At 39.5% G+C, this 21,924-nt stretch overlaps 1 protein-coding gene across 1 annotated transcript in view; it reads right to left on the reverse strand.

Annotated features, from left to right (window-relative positions):
• FGD4 (FYVE, RhoGEF and PH domain containing 4) overlaps positions 1-21,924 on the reverse strand; it is a 109,577-nt gene that overhangs the window by 71,388 nt on the left and 16,265 nt on the right. The gene's annotated exons all lie outside the window — the stretch shown is intronic.

Below are 21,924 nucleotides of genomic sequence, written 5' to 3' on the forward strand. Positions count from 1 at the left end.
AAAACCACTCAGAGCTTATGACTAATGATGTGTCAAAAAATTGTGGGTAATTTTACTTAAACATGAGCCGAATTTGGACTTCAGGTTCCTGCCTGCTAACTTAGGTCTAGCAAACTATTCTTTTGAGGAAGGGAAAATGGTTTCCTTTCTCCCCTAACAACACCAGTCTTGTAGCTGGTCCTGCAACGCAGTGTTTGTTTCTGTAAAAGACTGAACACCCATTTGCCAGAGCCCACTACTATTGCAAAAATACCTCTTTCTCTTGTGGGTGGCTCCAGATACAGAGCTCAAAGATTCCCTCTCTCCTTAGGCCCAAATTTTCGGTTTCCCTCATCCTCACTGCACAGGGATGTTAGTTTTGTTCCACAGCAAGCTCGATGAAGTTTATATCGGTAAGAGGCATCACTTTTGAACTGCTGGGTACATGAACACTGGAAGCCTTTCAGATTACTGCTGACAGCATGGGAGTATCTGTAACCCATATGAGAGTCCCCATCACAGGGAGCTGAAAAGGACCCAGATTTCAGAGAGGACTCACAGAACTCACAAGGGCACTGCAGGTACTGGTCACAGGCATGGGACCAAACCCAGGTCTGCCTACTTGCCCTCCACGACTCATAGATCATTCTGACTTATACTATTAATTTGAATCAATTTTCTTCCTCTAAATAAGCAAACTTTAAATCATTGAAAAATCTGTAAGCAGACATGGACACCAAACCAAATTACCCATCAGCAACAAGGGTAAAATAAAGTAAGGAAGGAAGCCAATATCCTATTTAACTTGCCAATTGTTAATAATAAAAACTTTCCAGCATTTAAGCATCATGGAACACCAATTGCATTTCTTGTTTTGCCTCTTAAAAACAAGGACCATGGCTCAGAAATTAGTTTTTATATACTAATAGATTTTATGTATTTATGCATTTCTGGAGGAAAAAATGGAGCTATTACAATTCTTGGCAAACTGACTTCAGAATGATAGGGATTCAAGTTCAGTTCCAGTCTTTTTTCCTTCATGAAAGAGACCTCCTACAAAGCAGTTTTCTAGATTTATGTTAATTCTAACTTTGTATTTAAAAATTATGTTGTTTACTGAAATATTATAAGCAATTTTGGCATTGGAAAACTTGTTCCCTACACCATAAAAACCCTTAGACCATCTGTTCTTGAATAAGTACTAGCTGTACTCATTATAGGAGGACTGCTAGCAGAATGAAAGGCAACAGCAGTCAGAATCCATTTCAGCTTCTTACTTGGATTTTCTTTCATTATTAAGTCTGATTTTACACAGGTACAATGGAAAAAATTGAATAAACTACATGGAGCAGCCATCACACACGGAAATGGGCAGTGGGATGCACTGCAATTTTTGACAGAAGCAATAGGTAAGTTATATGGAGCAACACTAAAAAACGTATCCTCTGTACATATGACAGAAGCTTTAGTCAAACTACTTAAAAGGGAGAGAGAAAAACAGCACATCCAAAATGATTTTGAGGAGGGGTAGACAAGGAAAAGAAAATTTAGCCATCTCCCCTTTTGATTTGGCAGAGTCTGAGCCAGATAGACGTTTAGGAATAAATTGGTTTTAGCTGGAAGATATGAATGGAAAATAAACAACATATTGACATCCTGTCTCCTGAATTGATTCCATTGAAAGGACTGTCTTTTGTAACAATGACACCATGTGCTTCAGCTTTTTCTATCCCCAGCTGCCACCCGATAGACTAAGACTCTGGCATTTTATTCAGGCTGATGAAGACTCAAACTAGGCTTTAGAAATATATGTTTTTCAAATTGGGTTTGGGTTTTTTTGGTGATGACAACTTAAAAATCTATTCACCCAAAACAAGTTATATGAAATTAGAATAAGGCACACTGAAGCAGTTAGTCTCCATTCTCTGCATAAGATTTGAAAGCTTTATAAATAAAGCCAACCACAGCATCTATGTGTGTGACGCCAGGCCTCACACATGCATGGTTTTGAATTGTTGTCCATCTGTCATACCATTTTTTAGAGTTCTACTTAAACAACCTTGGAATTTCTGGCAGTTGTACCAACTGCACCTTACTGTCAGACGTAAAGCAAAACAACAGACCATTGATCTTCTCTATTACAGTATCACCTTTGTTTCTAAAAGGAAACCAACTTCAGTATGAACACAGACTGAGAGAATTGTTTAGGTTGCAAAAGACTTCCAAGATCTTTGAGTCCAGCTGTTAACCCAGCACTGCTGCATTCACCACTAAACCATGTCCCCAAGTGTCAGATCAGATCCACACAGTTTTTGAATGCTTCCAGAGATGGTAATTCCAACACTTCCCCTGGGCAGCCTCTTCCAATGCCTGACCACCCCTTCAGTGAAGACATTATTCCTAGTAGCCAATCTAAACCTCCCCTGGTGCAACTCAAGGCCATTTCCTCTTGTCCTGTCACTTTTTACCTGGCAGAAGAATTGATCCCCATCTCACTACAACCTCCTTTCAGGTAGTTCTAGAGAAGGAGAAGGTCTCCCCTAAGAGTACTTTGCTCAAGACTGAACACCCCCAGCTCCTTCAGCTGCTTCTCCTAAGGCTTGTGCTCCAGACCCTTCATCAGCTCCATTGCCCTTTCCCTGGACCTGCTGCAGCACCTCAGTGTCCTTCCCGTAGTGTTCCAAAAACTGAACACAGGATTCAAGCTGCTTCCCCACCAGTGCCGGGTACAGGGGCACAAAATATGCATGTATTTCTTTTAGTTTCACACCATCTAGTATTGAGGAAGTTCACTTCAAGGGAAACAGGATGTCTACATTTTCAAGAGCATAAGGGCTGAAATCTGAGAATATTTCCTCTTATTCCCAAGATTTAATTTTTTTTTTTTTTCCTTTGGATAAGCACAGAAGGACTAAAGCTTCCACACTGGTCTGAGATGCTCCTCCCATCTTGCCTCAGTTGGCCATTTTCCTAAAATCTGTGGTGCACTGCAGAAGGAAAGCAATGAATTCAGCCCTGCAGACAACAAACCTCTGCAGATACACAGCAAATGGAGACCTTGAGCCTGGTGAGTTGCACTCCCTTTACTTCCACAGTGTTTTCAGGTCACACAGCTTCATGTTGGCACGTGCTTCCTCAGTGTCATAAGAAAAAAGACTGTGGCATTTCTTTCCTTTCAGAGGGTGGTCACATAACCTGGGAGGATGTGTGTGCTGGGTACGGGAGAAAGGGCAGCAACTGTTTTGCTTATGCTCTTACAGACGTTGTTTGATTAACATGATGTCAGTGTTTCGAGTGATAAACCTTTCACTTCCAAACTGTTACTGCTTACAAAAGTGGGATTTGCAGCAGGGAGGGCAGCTATCTCCTTTTCACCAGTTCAGTGACACGGACTCTTTCCATCCAATATCACAACAGCTGTTTCTGTGGACGTTTATTTTTGGCAACTATCATTAAGGGACAACAAAGAAACATGGACACAAGTCATACTAGGCCATCTTAGTGACCTATTGAGTGTACAAGCCTGAAAGTTATCCTTCCTTCACAGGCAGTTCTCCAGAATAACTTTCAAGTTATGAAAATGAATGCCTTGAAGATATAGAAAAAACAAGACTTTACTGTTATGTCTCCAAAGATAGTTATTTTCAGATCAGGCATAGCATCAGCCCAATACACTTAAACACATTCCATAAACCAGAAATGCTTTAGTTTCCAAATAGTTTATGGCATCACTCCCATTGGCAATAGTGCCTCCAAGTTAGTAATGCCTGCAGAAAAGACATTGTTTCTTCCTAAAGCCAATACCAAAGTATATCTAGATTTAGCCAGGCACATCAATTAACATAATGTTCAAGTATTATGAAAAGTAAATTATGTAAAATGTAATTTAAGAAAAAAAAATCCATCCATCCACATGCTCTAGATCTGGATCCCTTTCTGTAGTAAAGAAAATCTTCTTGGAAATTGTTGATAAAAAGGTACAGCTAGTTAAGAGAATTTTTTTTTGCTGTAAACATGGAGTTATTTTTATGTCAGCAGTAAAATGTAGTGCATAGAAGAGTTTTTAAGGAGAATGTGCAATTGCACAGTCTCCCTCAGGAGCATAATGCAGCTCAGGCCTTGCACAAACCAGTCATGAGACAGCTCATACTGGTGGTACCTACCCAGAATCAAGAGCACAGGAGCTGTTTCTGCAAGATGTGAACAAACAGAATTGGAAAGACAACATCAAGAGGTTTATATTACAACAGCAGAATAAACTGTGAGATTACTGCATTCAATAGGAAGAAGAAAAAAAAAAGGCAAGAGGGATGACAAAAGCAGAGAGGATTTCAGCTGAAAAAACTCAGTTTGTCAAGGTGGGACAATTCAGTTCAGTGTCTGGAAGCATCCAACAATAGGGCACAGCAACCTCCAGACACGCCTGATTATTTCTGCAATCTCACAGAGTGTTTCCATGGAAAAGCAGCAGACTCCTAGGTTTGACATTCAACGCCTGACAGCTGAGCCAGCTGAAGCTCAGACTCACAGGGCTCACAGAGAGATCACAGACAGCTCTTTGGACGTGGTTCTGAGCAATGCAAGAGTAAATCCAGCTCTGGGGGAGAGCCTAACCCCAGGGGCTCTGCTCTGTGCCCTTTATTTACCAGTTAAGTTCCCAATGAGAGCAGAGCAGACATCAGAGTAGCACATGGGTGGAAACTGTGACCACAGGGCTTTCCTTTCTCTTTAGGCTTTAGTAAAGAGCTTCTATCCTCTAAAGAGGACAGGAACTGCAAGACTGCTCTTCGACCTGGCTTGGACAACTCCTGGCAGAACTTGCAAACCAAAGATAGAAATGGTGTCTCTGGAAGAAGAATAGCCTGCACCATTCTCTCCTCTGTATCCTACAATAAAGACCACAAATAGTAAGAGAGTAAGGAAATGTAGAAAAACCAATGCTACCATAATTAAATAATTCAAGATGTTTTGGGTATTCAGTGTGCCAGTTTCTTCCATGCAGATACAGGAAGATCTCATACTTCATCAGTTAAACTCATAAAGAAAAAACGTTTTATAACTCCAGGACTTGAATCTAGACTATGTGGAGGTAATCTGAGGTATGCAGCAGGAGCAGTGGTATTTGGGCTGTACTAAATATTACATCAGCATCCTTATGCCTTAGCCCACTGCAGGTGGCTAACTTATTAGTGGCAAAGAATACAGAAAAAAAAAAAAATCTTAAAAATACATTTAGCAGATCCACTCATAAAACACACATTGATTTGATTTAAATTCCTCTCCAAACTCGTCAGGCACCGCTTTGCCACAGATTTCTATGATCTAGAAACACCTGCGCTAGATCCAACACAAACAAACACTTTCCTGAGCAGCCTGTAACAGCTTTCTGAAAAACAACATATTTATTTCATGATACACCTTGCCCTTCTCCAGCCAGAAGCTCCTTCTGCAGGTCAACAGGTCAGCCAGCAGGAAGTCATCTAAAGAAACCAGGCTGGGGTATTTGTTAAGGCAGGCACAGATCGTGTTCCTTCCATGCTGACAGCTCCACTGACAAGCAAAGGAAAAGCAGCATCACAGGATTTACTGATATCTGCCAAGACAACACCAACAAAACCTAAAATTTCCACCTACCTCCCATGCTAGCTCACATAAGAGAGTTAGTTCTTTACAACCCAAATTTATAGTACCCTTTAGGCCAACAGTAACGATGTACTCCACTGGCGTCACCTAAAATACTCCTAGTTTTATTTTGTTTATATTTCAATGGCTCAGAGATTTCTTTGCAGTCTACCTCTTCCCACAAGGATAAGCAACCAGTTTCACAGCTGCCAAAAATAAAAGAGGTTTTGTCAGCAACTATTTAGAAAAGTCTGATGAATGCTGGGGTCTTGGTCCCAGCTGGGGCTTCCAGGTGGATACATGACAGATATATGGCATTAGGGGCACACAGTACAAACCCACAGGTGATCTTTATTTTATTATTTTCAATAAAGTAATCAGCCTAGTATAGCCTATTACTGTACAGCACTACTTGCAGTAAGCACCTCGTGAAGGCTTTTATTATTATTGCTGTTAACAAACAACAAAGAGGGATCTGGCAAGGATTTTATTTTGCTATTAGGAGCCGCCAAAGAATATTAGCACATGGGTCACTCCAGTACCTTGAAAGGTCTAGACTTTTCATAGTTTGGTTTTAATTGCACTTACTATACATAAGGATAAGGAAAAAAAAATAACCAGCATGTTTCAAGACATGGGTACAAAGAAAGACTTCTACACATTCTGAGGAATGAGTAATGACTGACACATATACACACAAAGCAGAACCAATAAGCTGATCTTGCTCACTAAAAAGGATTTTGGAAACACTTTTGAGGTTTTGATTGTCTTTGCACTGGTGAGCAAAATGAGTCAAAAGAATGCAGTACAACACGGATGAATATTTAACTGCGTTTTTATGTTCCTCAAGTAATACAGTGTAGTTTAAATGTGTGTATACAGTGTATATGTGCACTACAGCAAAATACTTTCGATCCAGTCTGCCTGTACTTAACGTTTTAAACAGCCAGGATTAGGCACTCTAGCAGATGTAAGTGTTATCTAAACTTCATTTTCAGGAAAACAGAACACTTGGCAATGCACTGCGAGGTAATGATGTGGGGGGCCGTGGTGACACGCACCCTTTATCTCCCAGTCATAGTTGCAAAGATCATCACTACTCTGAGACTGCATGTGACACAAAAATAGGAAGGAGTAGTCAGGAGAGTGTCAGAAACTAGAGTTCAGATGTGAAGGCAAATCCACTGCGTGCTATGAGGAAGGTCACAAGATTCTATTTCTCTTTGTGGGGATGGCTGCCTTGGATCAACACACTCCTGTTCTGCTTCCACCCCTGCTCACCCAAGCGATGAGAATTCAGTTTAGTGCAACTGCCCTTGGACGCCGGCAGATGACCTGTGCCTCAGTAAAAGCAAGAAACAAGTTCTCACTGATATTAGCAGAAAAACTAGACCTAGACTACAGAATGCACTCCTGTGTAGAAAAGTTTGATGACAGGCTACTAGAGAACTTACTTGCCTCCTGCTGATTTCTGATTCTTTAGAAGACACTTACATGTATATCAGCTACAGACCAGGATGAGAAAAACTACATATATCATGATTTTCAGATACTTCTGAGCCTCTCCCAGAGGACATATATTTACTTCAAATGCATTAAACTATTAAGGAGAAAAAAAAAAAGAAAAAGCCCCCAAAAAAAGACATCTACTTACAGTTACCCATGCCTTATACAGGAATGCCATTACCGCTAGCAGAAATTCTTACATTCCAATGACTTTGTGCAAGTAACTGTACTCATCTAACAGGCAGTCCTTAAACTGGACATAGAATGAGCATTATCAACTCATTCTACCAAAAAGGAAGTTCTGAATTTCATAACTTAGTGACATAGCTCAGGAAATAAGCAACAAAAAATATTTCAACACATACTAACAGCAGATTGTGTGAGTGGGCACCTAAGTCAAAGGAAACGTATCTTTGAAATGTTTCTTTATAAAGAAAAAATCCTTACACGTCAGGACTCGCTTGTCTCAGTGCCACCAAGAATAGCTATTTTCTATTCCACATCATTGTAGCTATATTCTAGTCACATCTTTAAGACCTTTTAGGAACCCTCACTTCTTAAGGAAACATTGAGCAGCTCTGGCAATGCAGAATGGCTGTCACTCAGGAGAAGAGCAGTAGAAGAGCAGTTCTGTATTTTAATTTGTAAGGAGGTAGAAGCACAAGAAAAAATCCAGAGAAAGCATTTGTATGAGTTGCTGCTATCGGTAACCTCACTATTCTTTTCACGGTAATAAACTGTCTAGTAGGGAGTTATCATTTTCCAATAGTAGGAAACTTGCAAACACCACAATCTAGTGCTCTGCATTTGGTGCTCTTCCATTTTTGCTTCTCATCATTGTGGCCTTTATACCCAACTTCAACAGAAGAACTCTGATTCTTCTACTGCTACATATTTGTGCCATGCAAATTTAGCATAGAAACAAGTAAGCAGTGACTTGCAAAACCTCCCGACTCTTTTCTGCACTGAATATTCCATTATTGAAATGGTATTTCCTGGCAGAATAAAAAGACCTGGCATTTTCCAGGATGTCTCAATAAAAAAGACTCTTAAAAGAAAATCCCAAAGCATCAGCTATGGATGATGCCAGCAGCTTTCTAGACAGCCAGACCTGTCACACTACCCACTCCATGCAGCTTGTTTAGAAGTCCATTTCTCAAATTGATTATTTTTTAAATCAGAAGGCACTACGAGCTAAAACAAAAAGGGAGCATGTGTCCACTGCTCTCTCATTGTCTCCTAACTACTAGAAGGGCTAAGATCCTCAGCATTCCCATTAAAAAAATGGATTTTAAACACCATCGTCTCTAATGCTGTCCACTGTCTCACCCAGAAACCCATCTTACCCTTTCCTGCAAGCCCTGAAGCTATTATTTGAAAGCTCAGTATGAAATACAATGATCTTTTGGTCATGTTGCTTCTAGCAACCTTCTGCAACTCTAACAGCAGAAACACTAAATTTTCACACTCTTTCTTCTTGAAACTTCAGTTTATAGGAGGAAATGGTAGCTGAACAGAAATTAATGAAAGAAAAATTGTGCTTTTTGCTTTGCAGAGTTACCTTTGATTTCAGCACTATAACCATTAGCAGTGATTGCTGTCATCAACAGGAAAACAGCTGCATCCAACAGTCTACAAAGAGCACTTACTCATCTGGACCACAGTTACTTAGAATACACTAGCATTATATCATATACATTAAGGCTACATTGTAGTAAGACTGGGATTTCCCTCCCCCCCCGTCTTGAAATAGTCCATTTCCATTGTTCCAGTAAATTTTAATCTAATTTTAAGGACATCCCATAGTAACATGGGACATAATATAGCAAAATCCGTAGTCTAACAGGTTTCAGATTCAGCTATTAATTAGTCCCTCTATTCCATAGCCAGTAGAGACTTTAGTAAGTTGTGACATTCATTCCTGGAAGCTGCAAAATGGAGACAGAGCACCCCAGAAAAGATTTGAAACTCAGTCCTACATGAGGCAAAACAATCAATCTCCAAAATGTGTCCACTCTTCAACTCAGAAGAAATTTATCACATTCAAATTTAAGACATACAGTTGTCACACCAAAGACATGTACATTTATAATTTATCAGAAGTGATGCTAAAAATGGATATAAATACTTCAGCTGACTCAACACAGCACAGCAGTAGTGGAAGACTGCCAAATTGACCTCAAGTACATTCCTCTGAAACACAACAGACATCCTGTACCTTTACCACCTCCCTCTAAAGCAGCAGCTGGCAGCTAGAAACACCTATGCTGCTTATTCAATGGAGGGAGAGACTGCTCAACACTTTATTTTAAAAGGAGAATTCAACCATTTTGTTTTCACCAAGACCTCAGGAAACACTAAAGAAATAGCTGAAGGAGACTCAAGTCTCAAGTTATTTAGACTCAAGTTATTTAGACTATGAGGACACTGGAAACCACAAAAAGCCTTACTGTGTTCCTCAGCAGTCTCTCTGGAGATTTGTGGGATTGTGCTATTTAGATGTGGAAGCAGAAAGGTCTGAAGTTCTTTTGGGATATATAGGAAGCTTATGTATTAAGTACAGTACATGATGGTAAATATTCTTGCTATTTCCCCTTCCCTTTTTGACAGAATATCTCTCTACTGAATATTGAAACAGAAGTCTGCCAAGGACCTGTATTTTGGGAAGGCCACCAACCTCTAACCCAAAATAAGCAAAAGTGTGTTCAGAGGAATGTTTTTATGTTCACACCATGGTCTCCCCCATTTCCAGAGAAATAACAAAACAATGGCTATGTTTTATCATATTCAATAAACTTTCTTTTTAATAAATGACCAAAATGAATGACTATTTCCTTTTTAGATTGTGTTGCTCCTTCTCTACATCACAGCTAAGGGACGAAACTTCAGGTATTCTGGAAACAGTAGCTTAGCAGAAATTTAGACTCATCTACTCAAATCAGATTCAGTAGAATAATGAGCAGGAAAAAAAAGCACTAACTCCTTGAAACAGAAAAATCTGGTAACAACAACTGAAGCTCATCCAGTCCAATCCGTAATTTGGCTCAGATTTGCAAGCGAGAAATCTAAAGAGGAGCTGCTAGAGAACACCAACATGCAAACCAGCTCAGAAGTTTTTTTCATATCAGGGGAGGTGAGCGTTTTGGGGGGGTGTGGTGGTGAGGCTGTTTGGTTGATTGGTTTGAAGTCTATAAACAAGCCAGGCCCTGCAGGGTTATTATTAATCACAATCAAATCACATCAGGTTGTCAACATCTGACTGCCCTTACTCTTGTATGTTCTGCATGTGTCCCTCCGAATTAAAATGGTAAAACATTCATCAGCAGTGGCAGCACACAAGATTTTCTCATGCAGCAAGAGTCGAGTAAAGTGGAAACAGCTCTCAGACCTGAACAAGCACAAAGCTCTTCAAGTGTACTTCATGCCAAAATCTTCATGCTAACTATATCACTATTCAGCCAATAGACATTGGGAAGTTTTTTCCCTAAATTTGCTTTTAAACACAGAAGTGTTTATATGATCAATGACATAAAAACAAACAAACAAACAAACCACACACACAAAAAGATACCCACTTTAATTTGGACCCCTCTCCCTTTACTACAGATTCTGAACAGCCAGAATTTTGCCAAGTCCATGGCCACATACACCCATGACTCTGACTCACCATTTTAGACTGTGAAGCACTGCTACTTATTCTTTAGTTGCTTCCTAATTTTTTTATGGTTTAGAGCACTGCATCATCATTATGACTTTGAAATCAATTGCAGGTGGAAAGACATACTGAAGCCAGAAGAGCTCTGTGGTATACACTCACACCTTTAAAAACTAAAAATAAGAAAAGTGTTTGCAGACCACCAAAAAAACCCTCCAAACAAAACAAAAAAAAACCAAAACAACAACTAAAAAAACAGTTCAGCTTTGCCTTCTCCAAGGATCTCTTTGATCTTTTCTGTACAAGCCTTGGACATCTTTATTGCCTTGCAACATGTCCTAGGCATTTATCAAAATAGTTTGTTAAGCCTTTCTGTCAACTATCATGACTGACTTGAGATTGAGAAGGGGGAATTAGGGAAGCAGGATGGTGGAAATTATGACTTTTTACCTCTTCCAGAACTGAAACTATTTATCTGTATGATGATATTCTCATAAGAGTCTTTCAAAGAAGATGCCTGAAGCTGGAAAATCAATTCAAAAAATCAGGCCAATAAATATCTAGTTATAACAGGTTTCTATTTGCTGCTCCCACCCAAGGAATATTTGCAAGATTTGAATCCTAGAGCTATTATCATCTTATCTGGTATTTTATTATGTACCTGAGCACTTAGAAGGAAAAATGAAAAATGACTGATCAAGAATAAATTTTATATTAAGTTTACAGTTCCTTCAGGACAAAAGACAACAGTAACTAAAAGACCAAGGAAGATGTTTCAAGATATAGTATCACGTATTACATATTGAATGAAAATATAATTTAATAAATTCTTGCAGCTACCATGCTGAACTAGAGGGAGCATGAACCATGACCACAACACTCTGCATGGTTTCTTTTGCTATCCAAGACAAAGGAATTTGTGACTCTTTTTCTTCTGTAGGAGGCAAAACTACTTGTTTGCCTTATGAAGAACAGCAGCCAATAACAAAGATTACTTCAGTGAGGACTTGCTTCACTGTTGACCCTCTTGTAATACATATTCTTACTGTCTTACTGCTGTAAGTGTGTGTTATTGCACATTATTGAAAGAAAAAAAGTAAGTAAAAACCCCCCTCTGGATGCTTTGGGAGGTTTTCATTTCCAGTTAAACAGTCAGCCATTTACACTCTTACAGGTATAGTTGCAGGTCACAACAGGCAAATTAATGAGTGTTGTCTGATTCCAACTATAGTGTCTGCTAATCTCAGCTCATGCAGCAGTTTAGTTTTGAAAGAGTTATTGAATGGTTTGAGTTGGAAGGGACCTTGAAGATCATCCAGTTCCAACCCCCCTGCCATGGGCAGGGACACCTTACACTAGACCAGGTTGCTCAAAGTCCCATCCAATCTGGCCTTGAACACTTCCAGGGATGAGGCATCCAGAACTTCTCTGAGCAGCCTGTTTCAGTGCCTCACCACGCTCACAGTAAAGAACTTCCTCTTAATAGCCAATCTAAACCCACCCTCAGTTTAAAGCCATCGGCCCTTGTCCTGTCACTGCATGCCCTTGTAAAAAGGCCTCCATTGTTCTTGTAGGTCCCCCTTTCGGTACTGGAAGGTGTTCCAAGGTCTCCCCAGAGCCTCCTCTTCCCAGGCTGAACAACCCTAACTTGCTCAGCCTGTCCTGGTCTAATGCCCTGCTCAGAGTAAGGCCAGCTTACATCAAGTTGCTTGAGGTCTTGGCAATTGATCTCTGAGTGTCTCCAAGGATGGAGATCCCCCAGGCCCTCTGTGTACCTCTTCCTGTGTTTGACCAGCCCAATGCCAAGTTTTTCTTCCCCTCATGTTTAGTTGGAATGTCATTTGTTGCAGTTACATCTGTTGCCTCTTGTGCTAACGTTGTTTATTGCTAGGGTCTGTCTCCATCACCCTATTAGGTACCATAAAATAGTAATAAGTTACTGTATAGATATCTCTTCTGGAAAAAAACTGGTTCTGTCAGGCTCTTACATCATATGTGTCAGCCCCTGATCCTCTTAGTCGCCTGGGCTTCTTCCATTTCTTCCCTGCACCAAGAAGCCCGGAACTGGAGACAATACTCCAGGTGTAATTTGACCACTACCAGGCTCCCCTTCTGTGACCTGACACAGTTGGTCCACAAGGTCACACCGCTGACTCACATTCCTCTTCAGCTCCCACATATCTGCACTGTTCTCCAAGCACTACCTTCTACTACTGCACTGAGATTTTTCCAACTAGATACTAGAAATTTATTTTGCCCGTAATGAACTGCATGAGGTTTCTCTCAATCCATTTTTCCAGTGGGAAAAAGTCCTTCTGAGAAGCATCCCTACCCAACCCTTGTCAACTGCTCCCACTCCATGTAATACCATCCACAAACTTGCTGAAGATGTGATTCTTTCCACTGTCAAGGTAGTTAATGGCAATATGGATCAGCACCGAAGTCAGTGTTAACCCAGGAAAAAGGAGCTCCTTTTCCTTCCCTGGCTGGCAGGACTACTAAAAGTGCTTTGGGAGCCAAAGCCATCTCCAGAATTACTGACCATTATGTCCATATCCAAAGGGCAACATTCCAAAAATGGAAGTACAACAGTGTAAAGTAGCTCCTCCTCTAAGCTCAAATTCCAAATTACCACTTGGCAAATTGCTTTACTTAGAGTAAAAAAGAGCGTCATCAGTAACTGTTAGTCGCTATCTTTTTCCATCTGCTAAGTTTCCAAGTGTTTTAAGATTTTTTTCCCTGCCCTGAACTGTTTGTGTACATCAAAGACAGAAAACATAAACAAGAAAGAGACAAGAACAACTTTGCAAAACTGTTTTGGTGAGTTTCTTTCCCAAAGGTCCTTTGAAGCTGCTTTAGAGTTGAGTAGCTTAATAGAACAGAAAGAATTTTTACATTTTTGGTGTATGAATGCATAGCACAACTATTTGTATAAAAATAAACGGATATATTAAATGTCAAACTAACATATTAGGTTTGGGTTCTTCAGCTTTTATTTGGAGAGGGGCTGGGATTAAGAAGAAGGAGGAAAGCATAAATAATAGAGTTATCAATTTATCATTATTCACAGAAAAAGAGTTTGCAGACAATTTCCATGGATGAAGTGCACCATCGCCTTGGACCGTAGCTAAATTCATATGCAAACTGATGACACATGGTGCTCCAGGGAATTTGGAAACTAAACAGTACTCGCAGCTGCTAAAATATCCCATAAGATAGTGCAGTTCATACCTCAGAAAAAGACTAATTTGGACTCTCTTTCACTCATCTGGATTTTTTACTTATGGTTAACTATTAATTCTTACACAGTTTATTTAGGGTAGAGAAGAATAACTTATCGGAGCACTCTGGAACAACAGAGAGATTAAGTGTAGACAAGAGATCATAGATTATCAAGATGATACCACAGAAAACATGTAAAGTTAGTTTAATAAACCTTTTCAATCAGAAAGGTGGCCTCACCTTCTACAAGATAAATAAGCTCAGTTAAAAACTAGGATAGAGCACAGGACACATTACTCTGATTCAAAGAGGAAAGTTCACCCACACCACTGCGTCCTCCTCACATTCAAGTGCAAAAACAGTTTAGAGGTATCTGCATTTGTCATAGAGATGCTTTGAAATAAAAACAAAAAAACAAAACAAAAACATGAAACAAAACAAAATCCCACACAAAAACAAAACAAAAAACAAACCACACACCAAACAAACAAAACCCAACCAACCAAACAAAAAACACAACCAAAACCAGAAAACTATTAATGAAAAAAATGGAAAAACATGGTAATCCAAATAGGAACCACTGATGGAATTACTATATTATATCCCATATGGAGAATTTAAAATGTTAAAACTTTCTATGGTAAGCCATTACTTCAAGAAATCTAAGTTCAAAATCTTTGACTCTACAATGAATTTTTTTGTCCTCAACATATTCCTTAATTCTCCTTGCAGACTTCTCTGTGGTTAACCCTATTAATCCCACTGACTATGAACATAGAAGGAGGAAACAATCATTAATTACTTGAGGCTGTGCAGATATTTATAAGGCAAGAAAAATGAACATGCAGTTCTTGATGGCTCCCGTGGTGTTTTTAAGCAGTTACATGACGGAGGGGAAAAAAGGAGTGACTCAGGAATCAAAATAAAAATCAGACTTTGTTCTAATATGGGACAGAGGAAACTGCTTTCCCATTAGAGGACAAATAAATATCACCAACTGCCTGACACAAAAGGGAAGAGGAAAACAACAGGAAAACTTTGCCAGCTGGGGAAAGCAGTAGTTAATTGCCAAGGATCATTTTAGGGTTGCAGCTGCTTGTCTCTGCCAAGTTTAAAGAGTTAGCTGTTCTAAAAGTATATTCAAAAAATGCCACTAGGGAGTTCAAATACTGACCTTGTAAGGAAAAATTCCACTGAGAAGACAGCAAATTTCCAGGATCCCGGGAATTTTGTTAGAAGTCATCTCATGATTTCCCAGGTTCAGTATCAAAACAGCTATTCCAAAAATGCAACCAATGTTGCTTTTTTCCTGCTCACATCCTTACCCACGGAGTTGCCAGTCTCCCATGTGCCTGTCTGGATTTAGTTCTGCACATCCCACTCCAAAGGGAACAACTTCTAGACTGAGACTGTTGCTACTACTCTATCATCAGCAATCTATTTTTACTGGGTGATGCACGGGGCTTCTGGGAAGGCAGCAGATATAACATTTCTCTCAGTATTTTAGGACTATTCATGTACAGGGCTCTCAGCAATACTATTTGTTGAGATTTTAGAGTAGCACTGGTGATAAGCATACTTCCAAGTATTTCAGGACTTAAAAGGGCTAAATCTTGTCTAAAAAAAACCAGTACCAAAGACAAAACAACCCAGGAAAAAAGTATCAAGGTTTTCCTCACAGAAAAATGTGTCTATAAAACTGACTTTTTTTAGATTTTTTTATTTTTAAACAGAAAAACTTGTCTGTATTGATATCAAGTGACATGAAGGATGATCAAAACACCTTTCTGGTATTTCTGAGAATGTAACAGAAACCCCCTTGAGCAGATGATGAAGGAAGAAGTGAAGTAAAGGTGCCCAAACCACCAAAAAAAAAAGTGAGTCATTATAAAACATCTGCACTTAGGTTTCAAATACATCACATACAGTATCAACTGGAAAAAGCATAGCAAAGGCAGGTGCAGGAAGAAACACAGATCCATAAGCACAGTGTCCTGTTCTTTAACACTCCCAGAATCAGCTGACACTTATATTAACCACTCAAGAAAACCAGTGAACATTTATTCCAGATTATAAACTTTTAGACACAAATTATGCTACCCTTTCTCTTAAATCAGAAGCAACTGAATGATCTAAAATCTCTAATTTTTGACGGAAAAGGCAGATGTTATTTTGTTCTTCTGTAGTAACATGGGTGACCAGTACCCAGTGTGTGAAGAGCTACTTAGCACTGAAGGTGCTAACTGGCCAGAAACTAGATGACTATCATTAGGTATTGTTATAAAAGCTTAAATATCTATGTAGCAAGCACGACAAAACGTAAAAGCCACTGGAAACCACAAACATTATACCCAAAAAAAAAGGTCAGAATCCTACTGCTACCTGACAGCTCATTATTCCAGAGCATTCCGCTCCACCATTATCCCAACAGAAGCAATTCAGTCATGGTTATTGTATTTCACCGCTGTTTCAGAGCGATCAGCATAGCTGTTACTTTCAGTGACAGATCTCTAAGGCAGTGCACATTTCCTGCTGAAGAAGTAGCCAGCCAACCATTTACTTTTCTATTTACGGAACAAACTGGCCCACAAAACAGGAACCTCAAAAATCTTACTTCAGCCTCAAGAGTCTTATCGAGTGACACAGAAGGAGAGAGAAAAACTAAAGATAGAATAGGACACCAAAGAAATTTGCCATAAGTACAGAGTGGCTTGAGTGCATTCAAGAGCAACCAAAAAATAAAAAATAATAATAAAAAAAAAATTTAACATTCACACTGAACAAGTCAGTTAAGAACAAAAGATGTGTTTCTCGGTTTCTTAGCCAATTTTTTCCCTCTGGTGCTAATGCATCTACAACAACGATATTTAAAGGTCAAGTGTCAAGACGTGTAAAAGTTCAAAGAAAGTTTATCAAGCTGACAATTACCGATCAGACACCCGCTGTGTCTTCCGGAGGTATCAAAATACAAACACTTCTCTGGAACACTCTCAGGACAAAGACGGAAGTTTTAAAAATAAAGTTAATTGCACACATCGCCACTGGCTCACCAGTTTCATTTTGACTATTACAGAGAGATATGAGGAACATTTGAGCTTTTTTTAAAATTTATTTATTTTTGGTATAAAACTGGACATGAGTTTCACAAAAAAACCCCAAGCTGTTCTCTGATATGTGTAGGTGATCAGTGGGATGCTTCACTACATAAAGACTGTACCACAGCTTTTATGCTGCAATGAGGTCTCCCCTCAGTCTCCTCTTCTCCAGGCTGAACAGACCAAGTGACCTCAGCTGCTCCTCATACGGCTTCCCCTCAGGGCCCTTCACCATCTTCACTGCCCTTCTTTGGCCGCTCTCCAAGAGTTTAATATCTTTCTGACATTGGGGCACCCAAAACTGCACACAATACTCAAGGTGAGGCTGCCCCAGTGAGGAGCAGAGTGGGGCAATGCCCTCCCTCAGCTGGGTGGTGATGCTTTGCCTGATGCCCCTCAGGACACAGTTGGCTCTCCTGAGCAAATTGCAGACAGTACCATCACCCAGTGCAATGTGGGACCCTTAATCTACAACCTGCTTTTTAAAACCTGCACTCTGCTTTTGAGTAGAACACGCATTTTTCCTTTCCATTTCTTTTTCCTTCTTAGTGCTCATTATGGCTGCAACCTCCAGTTAAGAACTGTGGTGTTTACAGTTTTACCCGAGACCATTGCAGGCCCCTGAGGTCACATACCTGACTAATTTTGAAACTTAGTATTTCTGGATTCTGTCTCAAAGTTAATAGAGAAGTAAGAGGTTCTTATTACTAAGAATTTTGAAGTCCCCATTTGATGAAGTTTATAAAAGAAGTGAGTATAGGATGGGCACAAGTGGACCTTTTTATGATTTTCTGACTGCAGGTGGCTTGGTTAGTCCTGGTTACTTTAGACACACAAGAAGCAACTTAGGAAAATGGGAAAGGTTTAGGGTTCTTTTAAATGTGTGACAGACAACACATCATCTAGAAACAGTAAATGCCTCAGTCATCTATGTTTTTTCGGTTTTACAAAAACAAAACTGAACTCCCATTCCTCCCCCAGCCTGGCTTCTGTAAAATTTACAGAACTGAAATTAGCAAGATAATTTTAATACACTTTATTCTAAGCAAACATTTTCCTTTGAAAATGGTATTTCATACACAGAACATCAGCTCTTTACAGTGTGTTCCCAGAACTCCTACAATAACACAAACGCCTTGTTTAAAGCATCCTTTTCTTCCCTCCTTACTTCAAAGCACACACAGCCCCATCAAAAGAGGACAACTTCATGGTTTCATCAAGGCAGCAGAGAGGAAATATCTGAATCTAAATAAGGCTTTTCATTTGTCAGACAAAACAGATAGACCTAATGTATCTCATTCTTTAGGTCATACAAGATTTGTGCTTTGAGGTTATGCTCTCCCAAACACAGTCCCATCTGCACTTCAAGTTAAATACAGTGAGCAGATTTACCAGAGAGAGAAAGAAGAGGAAAATAAGTCTTAACAGCAACATACAATTTTGGTGAAGTTCACTGTAGTTAAAGGTTGACTTCCTACCCTTTTTCTTGTTCCCAGATGCAAAAAAACCTTACCTTTCCTGTGGCTCCCGCCTGGTTGAAGTCATAACCCTCTTTGAGCACAGAAGCGATATTTGAAGTAGACTCCACATTCATATCCCACCACACTACGTTTAGCGCAGAAAATGTGAAGGACTGTAAACATCAGCACATAAATCACCTCCAAAAAAACCCACTGATAAATAGAGGTCTGGATCTGGTTTCAATACTCCAGCAGGTCAAGCCCACTGAAGTTCATGTGGCCAACGTGCAAACACCACAGCAAAGACGTCTGCTGGATTAGGTTGGTAATCTAAAGCCCACTACCAGCACCAGTGGTTTGTCACTGCACCATCCTGCAACTGTTAAATTAGAGCAGTCCTGATAGAAGTCACTTCCAAATAGGCTTTTCCATTAAAACACCAGGTAATACATTAAGTGATCACTGTTACCAATATTAATTGAGAAACAAAACATTTCATCACCTGAGGCTTTTTTAAAGAAGAAACGAATCCATATACATTAGTGCAGGCTTCCAAGTGATGGATTCTGGAACCATGAATACCATGAGCCCAGGAGTCAGCAGAAAGAAGGAACATTTTACTTTACATGGAGTGGCTCTGGGTACTGAATACCTGCATATTCATAGGATGCTGCAAGAGTTTCTGAGAACAGCCTTGATTACTCCCAAATCATTTTAATAAGCATAAAAAGCATGATAAATGAAAGAAGCAGAATTTGGGGGGGTTGTATCCATTTTTATTGCTCATAGCAGCATACCTAAGCTGAATAAAACTGATTAAAATTATTTAGTTAATGTTTCACAGAAGAACTCCCAAAAGTTCTCTCTTTCATTTACCTTGCTCCAAAAGGAAATAAGTAGTATTCCTCCTCTTTCATGGGAAAACGAGCAGCTCTCCATCTTTGGTACGTTCTTCTGTAATTGTGGAACTAAATGGCATAACAGGGACCTCAGTGACACGTTCTTCATCTTAAGCCAGATTTAGAATAGCCTTAAAAGAAGTGCCATGCCAAGACTCCTTTTCTAATAGAACCCCTTTCTCCATCTTTGATCCTGGCAAACTCGCTCTGACAGCTACAATAAAGAAGAATTTACTACCACAAGCCAACTATTCTGATCACCTCCTGGAAGCTGGCACCCCAGGAAAGATGTAGGAAAACAATTCGTGGGAACAGCACAAATAAAGGAGTGGACAAAAGGAAAATTCAAGGGCAGTAACATGCCTGGCTACTGCATAGCCACGCCATACAGCTAACAGAGTTACATGGCAGCAGTTTTTCTCAGAGAACTAAATCACAAAGAAAAATTTCTGAAGCTTGTATGCCAAACACCTACATTTCATTGATTATCCTTTCACAGAAGCAGGTAGTTCACAGGCTCCCTCCTTCAAGTTATGAATAAACATTTTAGACTAATCTATTTACCAAAAATAAAAGTTACATTTTTAAAAAACCGTGAAAATTGTTCTTAAAAAGCAGTTATTGGAGCTTGTAAATCCCACAACAAAACCTTTGTTATTGCACACACACACATAATTTACCCATACACCCTGCAGTCCTAAGCAACTTACATTTTTCTTGAACTACTTCCAGCACTTTTGGAAAATGGGTTATTTATTCTTAGAGAAAGCACGTCAGTTATTCTATGGATGGGCCATGCAAGCAGAGCGTGGCTGCTGTACAGGTCAATAAGGCACTGCAGGAAGGGCAGCGTTGCTTTGCTCCCCCCTCAAAGACAGATCACAGGCACTGCCTTCATTAACAAGTATTGACTACCCTCTCTAATTACTGCATTCTAGACCTCACATTTTCACTGCAGCACAAACCTCAGCTGTCCACAGGCGCCATTTGCTCAGCTCAGATTTTGCTTTTACTGACAATTTCACACTAAGAAAAGGGGCAGGAACAATTTTTTTTTTTTTTAATACCTAGGGACTTTTGTTGGATTTACAAAAAGAGTCAAAATATCTAAAATGTATTTGCTGAAAATAATCTTCCAAATTATGTACCCAAATCTGTTGGTTTGCACGTCTAAAGTTAGAAATAGAAATCCAATATTCAGACTTGCAAATTAAAGAAGTAGTTTTCAGAAGATCTCAAACTCCGTACCTCAGAAAAACAGGCTATTTAGCTGTTATGTTTGTACATAAAACCCTGGCTGTAGAATGGACAACTTTCAGTCTTGTTCTCACAACTCTCTGATTAACCCCACTGAGCAATACTTTTGCTTTCCCTAGGTACAATTTAGAAACAGAAAAATCAATCCTACTTAACTGCAGGCAGGAATTTGTGAATAGAATACTGTTTTTCTTTTTCTTTTCTCCCCCCTTTCTTTTTGCCATTTAAATGTTTCTCAGTAAACAAATCCCTGACTATATTTTTATTAAAATATTTGCTGCATTAAATATTTGCCTTAAGAAAAAAAGCTCTATGGAAAATGATGACACCCATACCCCACCCCTATTTTGTCTACTCGCAGTAATTTATTTACTTACCAATGAAGATATCGAAGAGCATTTGTTAAGAAATTAGAGATTTACTTTTTCTCCTTAGGTCAAAAGATATTTATTTCTGCACCATGGGGACTTCCTGCCATATCCTCAGAGCTGACACACAAGGTGGCTGCACAACCTACACACTGAAGGGTTCACAGTCTCTTTCACTTCCTTTTGAGGCTTTTAAGGCCAAAATGAGATGGAGACCTTTTTTTTTCACCAGAATATTGCGTTCCTCATTTATTTGATGAATATGTGAAAATGTTTTTAAAGCAAGAGCTTTGCTCCTACTTTCTGATTCATTCTCTCAGACATATCTCCTCCTAGCTATGGATGCACAAAAAGATGGCAAGACCCCAGAAAAGCTTAGGATATCTCCACTTCATTCTCATGACTCTGCGTGCATAACATACTCCAGAAAGTAGATACTTAAGTGAACATTAAAACTCTTTCTGGATAAATGGAAAGCACACTACTGTGGCTACCAAGAGAATACATTTTTAGACTGCACTTCACCATTCCCTACAGAGCAATTTTGATGCCTGCTGAGCATTGCCACCTATTTCTACAGGAAAGCCTGAGCTGGCATCAATAGCAAGTGGGATCTTTGTCACCCATACACAAGAGCCACGTCTTTTTCAGACACCTGATCCTTGCCAGTTGATCTGTAAAACAAGGCATCCTACACAGAAAATACTTACAAGATTGTCACAAATATACTTCATCTTATTGCAGCTATTTGGTAGAAGGAAGAAGTCATTTTCATTGGAGATCCAGGACACAAAGAGACCTCAGCTTCCAACAAATTCTTCTCAGTTTCACAAGGAATATAAATATTTCACAAGTACTATA

Source organism: Myiozetetes cayanensis, unplaced genomic scaffold, assembly GCF_022539395.1.
Source record: "Myiozetetes cayanensis isolate MyiCay16 unplaced genomic scaffold, myiCay2020 scf3, whole genome shotgun sequence".
Lineage (NCBI taxonomy): Eukaryota > Metazoa > Chordata > Aves > Passeriformes > Tyrannidae > Myiozetetes > Myiozetetes cayanensis.